We start from the raw sequence: 16,209 nt of genomic DNA, 5'->3' as shown, positions 1-16,209 counted from the left end.
ATGCCCAGGGGTTCTCCCTGGTTTCTCAGACAGCTCCTGGGCCAAGACTCAGGGAAACAGTGAGACAGAGCGCTTGGCACAAGAGGAGGGGGTCAGGGCGAAGTCCCAGGGCCCCAGGTGTGGCTCTCAGGGTCTCAGGCCCCGAAGGCGGTGTATGGATTGGGGAGTCCCAGCGTTGGGGATTCCCCATCTCCGCAGTTTCTCTTCTTCTGACAACCTGCGTCGTGTCCTTCTTCCGGAATACTCACGACGCGGACCCCGTTCTCACTCCCATTGGGTGTCGGGTTTCTAGAGACGCCAATCAGCGTCACCACGGTCCCGGTTCTAAAGTCTCCACTCACCCACCAGGACTCAGATTCTCCGCAGACGCCGAGGATGGCGGTCATGGCGCCCCGAACCCTCCTCCTGGTGCTCTCAGGGGTACTGGCCCTGACCCAGACCCGGGCGGGTGAGTGCGGGGTCGGGAGGGAAACGGCCTCTGCGGGGAGGAGGGAGGGGCCCGCCCGGCGGGGGCGCAGGACCCGGGGAGCCGCGCGGGGAGGAGGGTCGGGCGGGTCTCAGCCTCTCCTCGCCCCCAGGCTCCCACTCCATGAGGTATTTCTACACCTCCATGTCCCGGCCCGGCCGCGGGCAGCCCCGCTTCATCGCCGTGGGCTACGTGGACGACACGCAGTTCGTGCGGTTCGACAGCGACGCCGAGAGTCCGAGGATGGAGCCGCGGGCGCCGTGGGTGGAGCAGGAGGGTCCAGAGTATTGGGACCGGGAGACACAGAACATGAAGACCGCGACACAGACCTACCGAGAGAACCTGCGGACCCTGCTCCGCTACTACAACCAGAGCGAGGCCGGTGAGTGACCCCGGCCCGGGGCGCAGGTCACGACCCCTCCACATCCCCCACGGACGGCCCGGGTGGCCCCGAGTCTCTGGGTCCCAGATCCACCCCGAAGCCGCGGGACCCGGGGACCCTTGACCCGGGAGAGCCCCAGGCGCCTTTACCCGATTTCCTTTTTAGTTTGGGCCAAAATCCCCGCGGGTTGGTCGGGGCGGGGCGGGGCTCGGTGGGCGGGGCTGACCGCGGGGGCGGGGCCAGGGTCTCACACCATCCAGAAGATGTACGGCTGCGACCTGGGGCCCGACGGGCGCCTCCTCCGCGGGTATGAACAGTTCGCCTACGACGGCAGGGATTACATCATCCTGAACGAGGACCTGCGCTCCTGGACGGCCGCGGACATGGCGGCTCAGAACACCCAGCGCAAGTGGGAGGCGGCGGGTGCGGCGGAGCAGCACAGAACCTACCTGGAGGGCGAGTGCCTGGAGTGGCTCCGCAGATACCTGGAGAACGGGAAGGAGACGCTGCAGCGCGCGGGTACCAGGGGCCACGGGGCGCCTCCCTGATCGCCTGTGGATCTCCCGGGCTGGCCTCCCACAAGGAGGGGAGACAAATGGGATCAACACTAGAATATCGCCCTCCCTCTAGTCCTGAGGGAGAGGAATCCTCCTGGGTTTCCAGATCCTGTACCAGAGAGTGACTCTGAGGGTCCGCCCTGCTCTCTGACACAATTAAGGATAAAATCTCTGAGGGAATGAAGGGAAGACGATCCCTCGAATACTGATCAGGGGTTCCCTTTGACACCGGCAGCAGCCTTGGGCCCCGTGACTTTTCCTCTCAGGCCCTGTTCTCTGCTTCACACTCAATGTGTGTGGGGGTCTGAGTCCAGCTCCTCTGAGTCCCTCAGCCTCCACTCAGGTCAGGAGCAGAAGTCACTGTTCTCTCCTCAGGGAATAGAATTTTCCACGGAATAGGAGATTCTCACAGGTGCCTGTGTCCAGGATGGTGTCTGGGTTCTGGGCTCCCTTCCCCACCCCAGGTGTCCTGTCCATTCTCAAGATGGTCACATGCGTGCTGGTGGAGTGTTCCATGACAGATGCAAAATGACTGAATTTTCTGACTCTTCCCATCAGACCCCCCCAAGACAAATGTGACCCACCACCCTGTCTCTGACTACGAGGCCACCCTGAGGTGTTGGGCCCTGGGCTTCTACCCTGCGGAGATCACACTGACCTGGCAGCGGGATGGAGAGGAACAAACTGAGGACACAGAGCTCGTGGAGACCAGGCCTACAGGGGATGGAACCTTCCAGAAGTGGGCGGCTGTGGTGGTGCCTTCTGGAGAGGAGCAGAGATACACCTGTCATGTGCAACATGAGGGTCTGCCCAAGCCCCTCACCTTGAGATGGGGTAAAGAGGGAGATGGGGGTGTCATGTCTCTTAAGGAAAGCCGGAACCTTTCTGGAGACCTTTAGCAGGATCGGGACCCCTCACCTTCCCCTCTTTTCCCAGAGCCATCTTCCCAGTCTACCATCCTCATCGTAGGCATCATTGCTGGCCTGGTTCTCCTTGGAACTGTGGTCACTGGAGCTGTGGTTGCTGCTGTGATGTGGAGGAGGAAGAGCTCAGGTGAGGAAGGGGTGAGGAGTGGGGTCTGGGATTTCTTGTCTCACTGAGGGTTTCAAGCCCCAGGTAGAAGTGTACCCTGTCTGGTTACTGGGAAGCACCATCCACACTCATGGGCTGACCCAGCCTGGGCCCTGTGTGCCAGCACCTACTCTTTTGTAAAGCACCTGTTACAATGAAGGACAGATTTATCACCTTGATTATGGTGAAGGGACCTGATCCCAGCAGTCACAAGTCACAAGGGAAGGTCCCTGCTGAGGACAGACCTCAGGAGGGCAATTGGTCCAGGACCCACACCTGCTTTCTGCATGTTTCCTGATCCTGTCCTGGGTCTGCAATCACACATTTCTGGAAACTTCTCTGGGGTCCAAGACTAGGAGATTCCTGTAGGACCTTATGGCCCTGACTCCTTTCTGATATCTCACAGGACATTTTCTTCTCATAGATAGATAAGGCGGGAGCTACTCTCAGGCTGCAAGTAAGTATGAAGGAGGCTGATCCCTGAGATCCTTGGGATATTGTGGTTGGGAGCCCATGGGGGAGCTCACTAACCCCACAGTTCCTCCTCTAGCCACATCTCCAGAGGGATCTGACCAGGTCCTGTTTTTGTTCTACTCCAGGCAGTGACAGTGCCCAAGGTTCTGATGTGTCTCTCACGGCTTTAAAGGTGAGACCCTGGGGGGCCTGATGTGTGTGGGGTGTTGGGGGGAACAGTGGACGCAGCTGTGCTGTGGGGTTTCTTTGACTTGGATGTATTGAGCATGTGATGGGCTGTTTAAAGTGTCACTCCTCACTGTGACGGATGTGAATTTTTTCATGAATATGTTTTCTATAGAGTGAGACAGCTGCCTTGTGTGGGACTGAGAGGCAAGATTTGTTCACGCCTTCTCTTTGTGACTTGAAGAACCCTGACTTTCTTTCTGCAAAGGCACCTGAATGTGTCTGTGTTCCTGTAGGCATAATGTGAGGAGGTGGGGAGAACACCCCACCCCCGTGTCCACCATGACCCTCTTCCCCACGCTGACCTGTGTTCCCTCCCCATTTATCTTTCCTGTTCCAGGGAGGTGGGGCTGGGGTGTCTCTATCTCTGTCTCAACTTCATGGTGCACTGAGCTGTATCTTCTTCCTTCCCTATTACAATTAGAACCTGAGTATAAATTTACTTTTTCAAATTCTTGCCATGAGAGGTTGATGAGTTAATTAAAGGAGAAGATTCCTGAAATTTGAGAGACAAAATAAATGGAAGACATGAGAACCTTCCAGAGTCCACGTGTTTCTTGTGCTGATTTGTTGCAGGGGAGGAGAGTAGATGGGGCTGTGCCCAGTTTGTGTTCCGGCCACCACGGGCTTTATGTGGTCACTGCTTGGCTGAGTCATCTTTGCTCCTTTATTGTCCTTGGCCTTTCAGTAGAACCTTGTCCCACCAAGACCTGTGATCACAGGGAGTTGGATGTCACCTAGGGTGGTCCCTGCATACAAATCTCCTTGTGTTATCAAGAGATAAATTTTCAGACCTGTCTAGATCTTGCCCTCCTCCCAGGGCTCTTTCCTGGATTGTATTTTCCATCTTGTCTCCAATCGCTTTAAAGGAACCAGATTCTGAAATTTGCAGGGAGGATGGGTCCCCTAGTTTCTCATCACAGGTAACCTTCTGTTGGAGCTCCTCTTCTGCTGTCCTACTCATCTTCCTGCCCTGAGTTGTAGTAATCCTAGCGCTGGCTCCAATCCAAACTCATGGATGTATAAAGCAGAGTCTAATTTAGATTCATATGTGGTCGGAAAATTGTACCCATAAGGCTAGGATTATTGTTCCTGAAGAGAAAAATATGGTTGTGTGCTGCAGTGTGCATCCCATCCCAGAGGGAGGGATGAGGATGTAAAGTGTGAAAAGATACAGAAAGTAAGGAGGTGGGAGAGTGGGGGTCCCTCTGCATGTGGAGCTCACCTGATGCAAGTAGGTCTCAGAATCTTCAGGCATGTCATAGGTAAAGGCAGTGTTCACCTGCTCCGTGTCCATGGCTCAGCTGAATAGGTTGGTAGTCAAAGAATTTATCTTTAAAACTATTTTGGGGTCATTCTCCAGCAAGTGCAGAAGTATAAAAAAATTTAGTCACCTGAGGTGCATTCCTTGGCTTCCTGGCCAGTTTTCCCAAGGCCTCCACTGCCACCATGCACCCTGGGTGCCCTCCACACTCTCCGAGTGTCCAAATGTGTGTGAGGAGGTTAAGGGCAGGAAGAACTATTGGATCATGGATTGAGGTGCCTTTTCCCACCTCTGGAGGTGGTGAGGTGTGGATTCATAAGCTGGCATTGAAAAGATCACTGCCATTTGTGAACGTTTGTTTGGTCACCAACAGTCATGGCTGAACCCTGAGAAGGAAGAGAAACTTGTCTAAAAAAAGTAATTGTCCTGAGAAGAAATCTGTAGAAATACCTGCAGGTTGATCACTAAGGTCATCTCAGAGTGTGACATGGGGTCTGGCCCGACTCACGGACCTTCTCCAATATGGAAGTAGCAACTCCATGCCAGCCAGGACCTGAGAACCTCTCCAGGTGCTCAGGGGCCAGCAATTATGCAGCCTGCCTTCTGTGCCTGGCACTTCCTTCATATGTCTGGCTGTCCTTGGAGGGCTGAAGTTCAAGGAGTCGGGGCAAGGAGGTGGTGACCAGGCAAAGCTTGAGTTGCAAGAAGACATGGATATGAGGCCATCCTGGTCATTGTTGCCTGATCAAGGTCTTTGTTCCTTGTGGAGGCAGAATTCACCGCGTGTTAGTTTTTCCTACTGTAATGAACGTGAACTTGGGGTTGATGCACTGATACAATAAGGTTTGCTCTGCTGCAGTAGTGTTGCCTCCGTGTAAGAGAAACAAAGGCTTCAATATAACATCTGCCTGTTTATCTTAGAGCCAAAGGGCTAACAAAGCATCTGTGGGAACACAGCGGCACACACCCCAGTCAGGACCCCGCAAGGACTGAACCAAATGTGGGGTCATTAGCTTTTCCTGGCCTCAGATAGGAGTCTCACTATGCCTCAGCCATGACTCCTATACCATGTGCATGTAGCAGGGGTCTGTGTGCCCAGCAAGGACACAGTTCAGAGAGCTTTCTTCATTACCTAGGGTGTGTGGTTGGAAAAAAAAAAAAAGTTGCCTACGTCCATGAGGCTCTGGAGGGAAGCATAGAACCTACTACTAAATTCTTCTGGGCTGACCCATTTCAGGCCATGGTTTCCTCTGTATCAAAGTTGCTCTCTCACTGATCTACTGACAGTTAACACAAGAGTGTGTGGAGCGGTAAAATCCACGTCGACCTGAGAAGGCCCCAGACATGTAATGATGTCTGGTGGCTTTGGCTGGGCTGCCCCATGGCTGTTCTCCTTCCTGGGCATTCCCCCCTCCCATCTCACTGGAGCTGTGTCGGGTTCACCTGTCCTCTCTTCTCACTCCCATTCTTCAGAGTGGGGTGCCATGGTGTGCTCCTCTCTCCCCAACATAGCACTGGTGTCCCCTTTGGAGCCTAGTTTCTCTTTTCATCTCCAGGCCTGCTGGGGACGCCATAATCCTAGGAAGTTGGCTGCTGGGCATCCACTATGGTCTCCAGCCCTGGACCACAGGTGCTGTCATATTTTGGGTGGAAAGGAATTTGATTCTTTTCTGGAAAGTAAAGGAAAATGGATGAGGGCAATTAGGTTGCTCTCATGGGAACTTGAAAGACTCTTCCTCTTCCCCCTACTCTAACAAGATAAACGGAGAAAAGGAGCTCCCATTAAGGGAAAACATTGACTCTATCCCTATTGACTCTATCCTTGAAATGGAATTTGGATTCAATTTCAAATTGAAATCATTTTCAGAGGTAGAGTCAAATTCAAATATGACTCTATCCCTGAAATTAAATCATGAGCAAATAAGAAATTTATGATATTAAACTAAGCCATTTAAGTAAACTATTCCAGAATTTAAAGCTCAGCAATGACAAGATACCAGGAAACAGTGACAATTCTCCCACTCCACAGGTGAGGCCAGTGAGACTGGTCAGGGCTTGCTGCCTGCTGCTTGGTGCTGTCCTGGTACTTTAGAAGCGTCTGTGATTCTGTGAACCTCACCCACGGTTGCCCAACAACTTCCTTTTGCTTATGTGAGCCCGACTCTGCTTTTATGGCTTGTACCCAAGTAATTCAAGTTATTAATTTATGACTTACACAGTCCCATGTGGAGAAAGGGAAGGAGAGTTGGTACTTTTCAATGTTACTACCTGCTAAGCATTTATATGTGAAATGTTGCTTTTTAAAGCCATACTTTTGGATTAAAGCAAACACTCATATATTTAAGTAAATTCTGTGAAGAACGTGAACATTGTAGGTGAGTGCATTATTCTCAGCTTCCATCTCCTCACAGAGCCATCGTCCACTCTATTCCATCCCGTCCCCTGCACTGGGAGGCAACCATGACAGAGGGCACGGCCTGTGCTCCTTTGGCATCTGGCTTCTGCTTGGGTTTGGATGATAACAGACACCTCCAGGGGATGGGGGTGTGGGAGGAGAAGTAACTCAGGGTTTTCATTCCCTCACTCCCTCTGGGCAGCTGTGGTTCTGTAATCACTTCAGGCCTCTACCTACAGCCCCAGGGATGCGGGACTATCCCTACTGAAAGCTGCAGGTTGGCCTGAGTTCTGGAAATTGCTCCCTTCCTTGCTCTTTCAAGCTCAGAGTTGCAGTTTCCTGCTACAGATCATCCCAGGGAGCTTCAGCGCCCCTTGTGGCTTTCTTAGCCCTGCCAGCACCTCTGTAATATGTGTCTTCCTTCTGCCTCATCTCTTTCCTGCCAGACCCCGACCACGGGGTGTTCCCACAAAAGAAGTGACAAGAATTTATTTATGGAATAACACATCTATTCACAATGTTAATTCAGTTTGTTTTGGTAGAGACTGGATCTTGCTATGTTGCCCAGGCTGGTCTTCAACTACTGGCCTCAAGCAATCCCCTTGCCTCAGCCTTCCAAAGTACTAGGACTATAGGCGTGAGCGAGTGTGCCCAGGACTTAATTCAAAATTTTGACTTACTACAATGAAAGGGAAGCAATAGAAGCATTTTGGAAATGGAGCAGGAAAGAAGGCAAAGGTGGGAAAGATCAATCTGTGTCATCTGAGAAGCCCCACGTGCAGAGGCTGTCCCGAGTCTTTAGGGGACAGCAACAACAAAGCACACAGGATGCTAGTGTCAGGGACAGAGCATGGCCACGGCGGGATGAGAGTGGCTCTCTTACGAAATAATGCTCATATACATCCCTTATGAGAAGGATCAGATCAACATATAAAAATATGCCAAATAAAGTGAAACTCAAGGCAGGAGTGGGACTAGCCATTCTCAGCCCTTGACCTCCATGGACTTGGAGAAAGGCTCAGCCTGGAGATGTGTGAGGCCTCCGACCTGGAGCAGCACCCGCCCCTAAAGACCAGGCACAAATCCCAGCACATGGAGGGATCCAGACAAATACACAAGAAATGACCACAGCAGGAGCTTTACTGAGCACAGAGGGATGCCGTACACCACTCAGCACCTGCCCTCCACCTGCCCTTCTCTCCCCAGCACAGCAGATCCTCAGAATCCAAAAAGAGATCCTAACCTCCATGTTTTATTAATGGCTTATAATGTTTTATGGCATCTTCCATCAATGATATGCAGAAGATAGCTGTAGAACAACACATCTATTTAGGGTGAGTGAGTCACAGTGGAAATCTGGGAGGGAGACCCTGTAACCCTTTCATTCCAAGAAAGGAAATGATGGTCCTGGGAGAGATCCCAGGTCTGGATATTGGAATTATGTGGAAGGGGTTCTGAGGCATCAGGGGCACGGGCCTTACTCCCGCCATCCTCCCTGTGCTATGCTTGGGAGGAGACAGAGCTCATCAGCTGCGCAGCTCGGGGAAGAGAAGGCAGGGTGTACACAGAGACACAGGGAACTGAGAACAATCTGTTTCTTGCTGGTCTGTACAAGGCGGCTTTCAACTGTGGAGAACATGTTAATGACCAGATTCAGCTCAGCCACTCTCAGCCTTAACACCCTGAGCACTAGGGCAGCCCATCACCATTCCCTACCTTCAAATCCAAAGATCCCCTATAGCCCAAAGCTGCTCCTCGTCCTCAACTCCTGTCGGCATCAGGTCCGAGGGATCATATTTCAGCAAGATGTGAGAACCACATCAGTGTCCAGGATCCTGTCACCACCTGGAGAATGACAATAAAAAGACCCAGCAGAGCCTGCAGAAGGAGACTGTATTTGAGGTAGGACCATGGGATAGGTGAGGAACAGGACTGTTCCTGCTGCCCCTTCCATGCTGCTCTTTATAGTATAGACCCCTCCTGAAGTTCTTTTGAGGACAGAAGACCCTGTTAGGTGTCATGGTGCAGAGGGGGCCTTGAGGGCGTTGAATACCTGGTTAACATTGCTACTTAGCTGAGATTAGGAAGGTAAACCCAAACGCAGGAGAAGAGAAAGAGCCAGCATGGGACCCTGCAGTCACCCTCCTGGACATCTGTTTGCAGGGAGGGTCTTTCCTGCAGGGTTGGGGCACCCAGTATTGAGGTCCTATGTGTATGGCTACCCTGCTGTTCTTATCTGTGAATGGGGCCAGACCCATTCTTCCTCCAACAAAACAACCAGGGGAATCCATCGACAAAACACCTGCTAGCTTCACATTAATCCTGTATTAGTTTGATTTAATATCATATCTTATAAGAAATGAAATGGAAGGATGATCTCTTTGGTAAAAGTAATTCCAATTCCTGGGGCCCTGGATCCCTTATCTCACTCTTTAAATTTCTCATGGAGGATCAGGGGAGTACAGAGCCCTGAAACAGTCATGAGGCCTGAAGCTCCCTGGTGTAAAGGACCCTCCCCTGCACCCTAGGGCTCAGAGCAAACAGCACAGCTGACTCCCAGAGTCTCCAGCCTCCATCCTCTAATGTCAGACTGAACTTTCCCAGTCTTCCTGGCTGCCAAGCTTCTGGTTCCCAGCAGCCTCCTCTCTCACCCTTCACCTCTTCTGATCGGGGCCGTTGGCCACTTGACAGGCAGTGCCCTCCTTGTCAGTCTGCCTGTTTGCCTGGTTCCCTCTCAGGGTTTGTGGCTTGACTGGGTTCACTATCTCCAGCCCCACCAGGAACAGGAAGAAGTGACTGGGCAAATCCCCCAATAGCAGTGGGATCCCTACACATGAGATGGGGCAAAACCATCATTCTAGTGCCTCCCATACCTGAGAACTTCTTGCACATCACAGTTCCAAGGACTAGAACAGTAAGTAGCTCTAAGTCAGAAATGGTTTCCATGATGGTTAGGATGAGCTGGGAAGGGGGTTCTGAGAAGGGAATGAGAGGGGTCTCCACCTGCAGGTCAAAACTCTGACCCTGTCACAGGGTCCAGAACAGCTCCTGCTTGCCAGTTCTGTGAAGGGGTTTCCATCTTATACCCATTTGTACTCATCTCAGTATAAGAGGCCTGAACAGCCCCTCATGCAGCACACAGCACAGCGATTCCTGCTCCTCCCCAGAAGCCACCAGCACAGCCACCCACTTCTAGAAGGTCCCATTCCCCTGAGGCCCGGGGTCCCCATGCTATACGTCCTGAGTGTGGTCTGCCCTCCCACAGTCAAATCAGCGTGATCTTTCCTGGGTAGAATCCCTAGGCCTGGCACCTCAAGGTGACCTTCCCATTAGGTCCTGAGTGATGGGTCACAAGTGCTGATGGCTGCTCTGAGGAGAGTCTCAGAGGTGGAAAAAATTTAATGAGAATCCCAGCTCTCGGCCTCCTTGCCAGAGGTCCAGCAGAAATTTTCAAAGTTAAAAGTGGATTCAGGATAAACAGTTTACCTAATCTCTAGTGCTCTCTCTCTCTACACATGTGTCTCATTGTCTGTGAAGCTACTATTATGCTTCTAACGTTGGTGATATTCTTTTTCAGTTTTAAAATGTCTATGATTTTTTTTCTAATTTGCACTCAGGTTTTGCAACCTTTTAATACTATCTGTTACATTGTGATGTTAGAAAATAGCAGTCGTTTGTGGTACTTTCACGCACTGTGTCTCTGCTGATTCAGTTTCCTGGTATTTTATCTTCTGGTTGTGTTAAAGGTAATCTCTAATTGTTGGGCACAGAAGACTAGGGAAGAGACAGATCCCTTGGTGCAGTATACCACTACTGACAAACACATCACTGTTGACAAGGGGAACTGCTGTCCTTTCCTAGTTCCCTCCCTGCACTCCTCCTCCCTGTCCCTTCTACCCACCCACCCTCAGGACAGCCTTAGGAGCCTGGGCAGAATCCCCAGATCCACAATAGAAATGCTGAGGAGGAGGAGGAAGCGGCATGATAAGGGCCTCCTTCCCTCTTATAGGGACCCCTCCAGGTAACATAATTCCAGCTTCAGGAGGTCCTGACGTGCGGCCCCGAGGACTACAGTACCTTCCAGCAGCATCGTCTCCTTGCCATGCTGCGGGCTTCTGCGCCTAGTGTAGTGACCCATTACCGGTTCCCTCGCAGCCTCCGTGATTCAGAACCTCTCCCAGGTGCGCTTGATCCTCTGAGCGGCAGATCGCGCCGCTGTCCAGGTCTTTACGTCTGGTTCAGGGACATTATTCCCCGTCGCAGGGGGCTGAAAGTGTCCCCTAAGGAAGTTCTCAAATGGTGCCACCATGCAGCCAAGCAGTAACTGCAGGTGCAGGGCCCTGAACCTGTCCAGGGGTCAGCCCAAAGCAGGGCTAGAAACCCCGCTTCGCCCCGCGCAACTCAGCTCCTCCCTCCCTCTGTGATTAGTCACAGCAGAAGTCAGTCACCAACCAGATTTAAGGCGAAACCTGGAGCAAAATTTCCCCAGTGCTCCCCCACCCGTGAGGGGTCAGCTGACGCCTCGGCCCCTCCCTCTGGGGTTGGGGGGACACCTGTGTCCCGAGCCTGACGTCACTCACCGGCTGGCCCTGGTGGGTGGTGCCGGCCCAGGAACCCTCAGTAACACATTCCCTGCGGTCATCGAAAACTTTCCTCAGGGCGCCCACAGTCCTATTCCATCTTCTGCACCCGCGGCGCCCGCGGCTTCACGCTCTGATCCTCGTTGCGGCTGTGGAAGCGCAGAAACCGCGTGTCGCCCACAAAGGCGCCACTGAGGATTCCAGGGCTCGCGCGGTGGAGGTGGAGTCCGGTGGCCTCCAAGTACCCGGGAATCCGGGCCTGGACCCTGGGAACGGGCACATTGTGGGCGGGAGAGGCGCAGGGAGCCTGGGACCCCGGCCCACTCCCCTGGGATCCCCATCCGCCCAGTCTCCGGGACGTGCTCGCTCTGCCTCCCCGCAAGGACCCAGCCTCCCGGGCTCCCTCCCACGTCCCAGGCCCTGGAGCTGCTCACCTAGGAGCTTCTTACTGTGTGGGAGGAGCTGGGGAGGGGACAAAGGAACGGGGACCAGGGGAGGGTGGCGTGGGGCATCGGCGCCTGGAGAAATGACCTGAGGAGTCTGCAGACGCCAGCTCTGGGCGAAGGCGCCACGGGGGAAGCTGCTGAGCCCTGAAGGTTGCCCTTTCCCTCCTGCCTCCTCAGCCCCAGTTCATCCTGATCCTCTCCTCACCAGCCCAGGTCTCCCCAAGGTCAGGGCCCACAGAGGAGCAGGGGTGGGGGGTTCCGGGACGCGGCATCCGGCTTCTCTGGTTATCTTGGAGTTCAGGGAGAATCATGGAGATCTCCCACTTTATGAAGCCCTTTCTCCACTCACTCTGATGACTTCTCTAGACCCAAGTGGAAACCAGATACAACGCCCTCATCAGTCCTGGGGAAAAACAAGAGCAAAGTATGAGAGGTGGCCATGAGGTCCGGGAAACTCCTGCAGAATTCTCAGGCGAGGAAACTCTTCAGAGCTGGGTCCTTGGCTTAGTTTTTCTTGCCTGCCCAGCCACCTGTCCCAGAGCTGGAGATACTCAGGTTTAAGCCAGAGACTTTGGATATCTTCCTTGATGGTGACAAAATTTTTGTCTTCTTCTCTCCTGGAAGGGGAGCCCCAGAACCACCAGAGTGATCCACTCTGCCCTCTCTTCTTATTCTTCTGTCTCTCCAATCTCTCTCCCTGAGCTGGACTCTCCACCCACCCGCACATTCTGGATAATGCAGAGACGTGAGCATGACCCCGGGTCAGAATTGTCTGCATGCAAACCCAGCTCCACCGTGGCGACCTTCATTCCTATTGTATCACCTGAAAACGGAAAGCACCCCATACAGATGTGAGAATTACATGAATTCGTATTTTTATGATATTATCACTGTTGCTATGTATTTAGTCCTTTTTGCCCAAGCCTCTTCTCTTCCCTCTGGGTTCCCAGAGAATTCTCTGTTGGAAGATTATGTCTGCAAGAGACCTCCACTGGGAGAATGCTAGCCTGTGGTGGGATCTTCCTTTTATTAAATGGAACAATTGTTGGTGGATCGACAGCTAGTGAGCCAGTGACAGTACAGTTCATGTTTGAAAGACCACATACCTAGGATTAACTCCATTTTAATAAAGGCACATCCCACACATTGTAAGTCCAATGTCATTTGTGAGGAGATTGCTTTGATTGGGTCCTGGGGAGTATTACTCTACTTTCTTTGAGAGAGTTTTGCAACACATTTCAAATCTCTGCTTCTCATTTCACACTATCTGGCTCACAAATGAAGGTGATGAGAAGTGTCTTCATACTGTGCACCCAGGTTTGTCTATCAGAGCCATAGTTACATATTACACATAGAGATTATTTTCTTATGTTATGATTTATATATATATATATATTATACTCATGGAATAAAGATGGATATTATTACAGTGCTTAAATGGCTACTACTGGTATCTATGCATTTTCTCTCTTGGCATATGACATTAACATATAGAATTGTACAGTGAACTTTGGCTTTCAGCAATAGCTGATTAGGTCATTTGGACCAGCTCTCCCATTGAGTACCACTGGAAAAGTGGGAGGAAAATACATATTTGAAAAGTCTGCTTGAATTTATAGATGGGCCAGCAAAGCAGTGAAGATTTGCCAGTTCAGGAACCAGGAAGAGGCAGAAATCCAGAAGAGCACCTTGAGCTGTGGGGCTGCTTCTGTGGACCAGATGCAGTGACACCTGCCTCCCGGGCAAGAAGCCAACTTCTGGGATTCAGAACTAAAGTGTCCCAATACTTAGAAGGTCTCTTGGTCTCTCTAGAATTCAGTGCTCATTGGCCAGGGCTATGATACTCACACTCATTCCTTGGAGGAGCCAAGCTTCAGGTTTGGCTGCCTCTGGGACATTTCATGCTAGAAAAACCCCAACAGGTGTAGGTAAAGGGTGTAGAGGACACCAGCCACCCTTCCATGGAGCTCTGCCCAGTGGTCTCCCCTCACTTCCACTGAGGGACAACATGGCCATTTGGCCATTTTGCTATTTTACTAAATTCATGGGGACATGGCCAACGTAAGTAAGAGAACACTGGGAGGTACCTTGGACAGAGTTCCAGGCAGTCACAGCGTTTGGGTCTCTGTGTCCTTTCCCTTCATCTCAACCAAAGAGCATTTGTGGAGGCTGAAGAACAAAAGACTTTAAATATCAGAAGTGAATCTAGGACCACTGATCCATTGTGGTCAGGAGGCTGGAGCCATGTGGTCCAGCAGTAATGAAGTCTATGAGTCCTTGGTCACCCCAAGGCTCTCCCCAATTAGGAGCTACCTCTCACTGCTGTCAGGGACCCCAGGAGCTGGATATGACCTTCTTTTTTATTTTTTTTTTATCATTTCTGATAAGAGCATATAGACCTTGATCAAAATGGGGCCAGAGTGGAGTCAGGCAAAACTCTGCAATGATTCAGAGGCACCTAAGTGTAAAATAATATCTCAACTCAGAGCTTCCATCAGAGCATCAGGCTCCGTAGTTCCTGTATTTGCACTGTGAGAACTGGGGCTTGATGAGAACAGAAGTAGTTACATGTGCAGAAAAGCATATGTAGTTAGAAACCTGGGTCATGATTCAAGGCGTGGGAGGGCCCTTGCCTTTTCCACGGTAGAAAGTGGGGCTTTCTGTCATCTTGGTTCTGATGGGCCAAGTGCAGAAGATAAACCTTCCTGCTTTCGGCTGAGTGACTGGCAATAGAAGCTGGAGTTAAGAGAATCAGTGGCAGCCTCTCTCTCTCCATGCCCCAGCCCAGTAAATCTAAGCCAGGACTTGGGGCTCTGGCACTTTCTTCTCACTGTGCGCTCTCCTTCTCTGGCTCAAAAGAGAACCACATGTAACAGAAACCAAGGGCTACAATTCTCATAGAACCCAGAAAACTGGACTAGGGACCTGGAGAGTCGTGTGCCTGTCATTGCTCCTCCACTCAGGTGCTGTGTGACCTCAGGAGAAGCTCTCTATTCCTAGGGCCTCTTTGATACATCTGTGAATCACGGACAAAATCCTCCATTCTAGCAACAATACTGAAATGCAGGGAGGAACAAGTGATCAATGAGGAGGAAAACAGCAAAGTGATGACATTTACTCCTAGACAAAACTTTTTAGGAGAATGTACCTTAAAGGAAGGAGAAAAACATATAGTACCTGTGATCCCCTGCCAAAAAAAGCCTGTTTAGTTTACTAATTGTAATTGTTCATCATCTTTCTGTAAAGTTAGGGCAAAACTAGCTCCCTCAACATTTCAAATAAATTAAATACAGTCGGTGATTCTATGTCAGTTTAGGTCTACAGCTTTTCCTTTGTGTGAAACCGAAGGAGAATGGGAACGTCTTCATTTTTCTGTGGTGGCCAGGGGACCCTCAGAAGCTTGAAAATGACCTTATATCATCCATTTTCAATTGACTCACTCTATCCTCTCTATCCTTTGGAATACCAGGTAATTCATACTCTTAAAAGATCTCATGTTCCTAGACATGATAGGTTAGAAAAGGTAATATTTCTGTTTTAATTTGATAGGGCTGCCATAATAATGCAGCAAATGCTGGGTGACTTAAGTAATAAATGTTTATTGTCTCACAATTCTGGAGGCTAAAGGTGCAAGGTCAAGGTGCTGCAGAGTTTATTTCTTCTGAGGTCTCTTTCCTTGGCTTGTAGCTGGCCACTTCTCCTTCTGCCTTCTCAAGATAGGGTTTCAACATACGGATTTTGGTGGCATAGGTACACAATTCTTCTTCTAATGGTATGGATCATCTTTGGCTGTGGATAGTCTAAAGTCTAAAAGACAGTACATCGCTTTGGCTTAACTGTTTCTCTTGGTTTTCTGAAATTTTGGTCTTACAATAGAAACAAACAAGAAAGAGAACCGAAGTCTAATTCTTCCTGGAAGGTGAACCTCCTCTCTAACTCTGGGTTATCCCAGACACTAAGACGTGGTGCTGCGCAGCTCCCCAAGGTCCTACTCACTCTAATGATTCTGTTTCTGTCTTTTTAACTGGGAAGAAGAGTCTCTCTCAAGAGAGTAACCTCTTCTGATGCTGTATGGGCTTTATTCTCCTTAAACTTACAGAATGTAAAAGATCTTAATAAAAAGGAAAATATTCGCCAAATTTTTATCACACTCATAATTTTTGTACCTTTTAAAATGCCCCATATTGTGTTGAGTTTATTTTTAAATACGCTTTATTGGTACATAATATTTGTACATATTTATGAGGTACATGTTATCATTTGATACATGCGTAGAATGTGTGTATAATAAGTCAGGATATTTAGGGTATCCATCACCTCAAGCACTTATCATTTCTTTGTGTTGGGAA

General features: G+C 50.6%; 1 protein-coding gene and 2 pseudogenes across 4 annotated transcripts in view; 2 read left to right on the top strand and 1 right to left on the bottom strand.

Annotated features, from left to right (window-relative positions):
• LOC126953102 (patr class I histocompatibility antigen, alpha chain G-like) overlaps positions 1 to 3,710 on the top strand; it is a 230,601-nt pseudogene extending 226,891 nt beyond the window's left edge. The window contains exon 8 of the transcript XR_007725129.1: positions 3,291 to 3,710. The product of XR_007725129.1 is annotated as a patr class I histocompatibility antigen, alpha chain G-like (transcript). The remainder of the gene's footprint in view (positions 1 to 3,290) is intronic.
• LOC126953085 (mamu class I histocompatibility antigen, alpha chain F-like) overlaps positions 1 to 16,209 on the bottom strand; it is a 245,625-nt gene that overhangs the window by 107,036 nt on the left and 122,380 nt on the right. The window lies entirely within an intron of this gene.
• On the top strand, positions 140 to 3,251 carry LOC126953080 (patr class I histocompatibility antigen, A-126 alpha chain-like; annotated as a pseudogene). The gene is made up of 7 exons (XR_007725121.1): positions 140 to 448; positions 579 to 848; positions 1,092 to 1,367; positions 1,964 to 2,239; positions 2,342 to 2,458; positions 2,901 to 2,933; positions 3,076 to 3,251. The product of XR_007725121.1 is annotated as a patr class I histocompatibility antigen, A-126 alpha chain-like (transcript).

Source organism: Macaca thibetana, chromosome 4 (assembly GCF_024542745.1).
Source record: "Macaca thibetana thibetana isolate TM-01 chromosome 4, ASM2454274v1, whole genome shotgun sequence".
Taxonomy (NCBI): Eukaryota; Metazoa; Chordata; class Mammalia; order Primates; family Cercopithecidae; genus Macaca; species Macaca thibetana.
The sequence above is the reverse complement of the archived record's forward strand: the minus strand, read 5'-3'. Positions and strand labels throughout refer to the sequence as shown.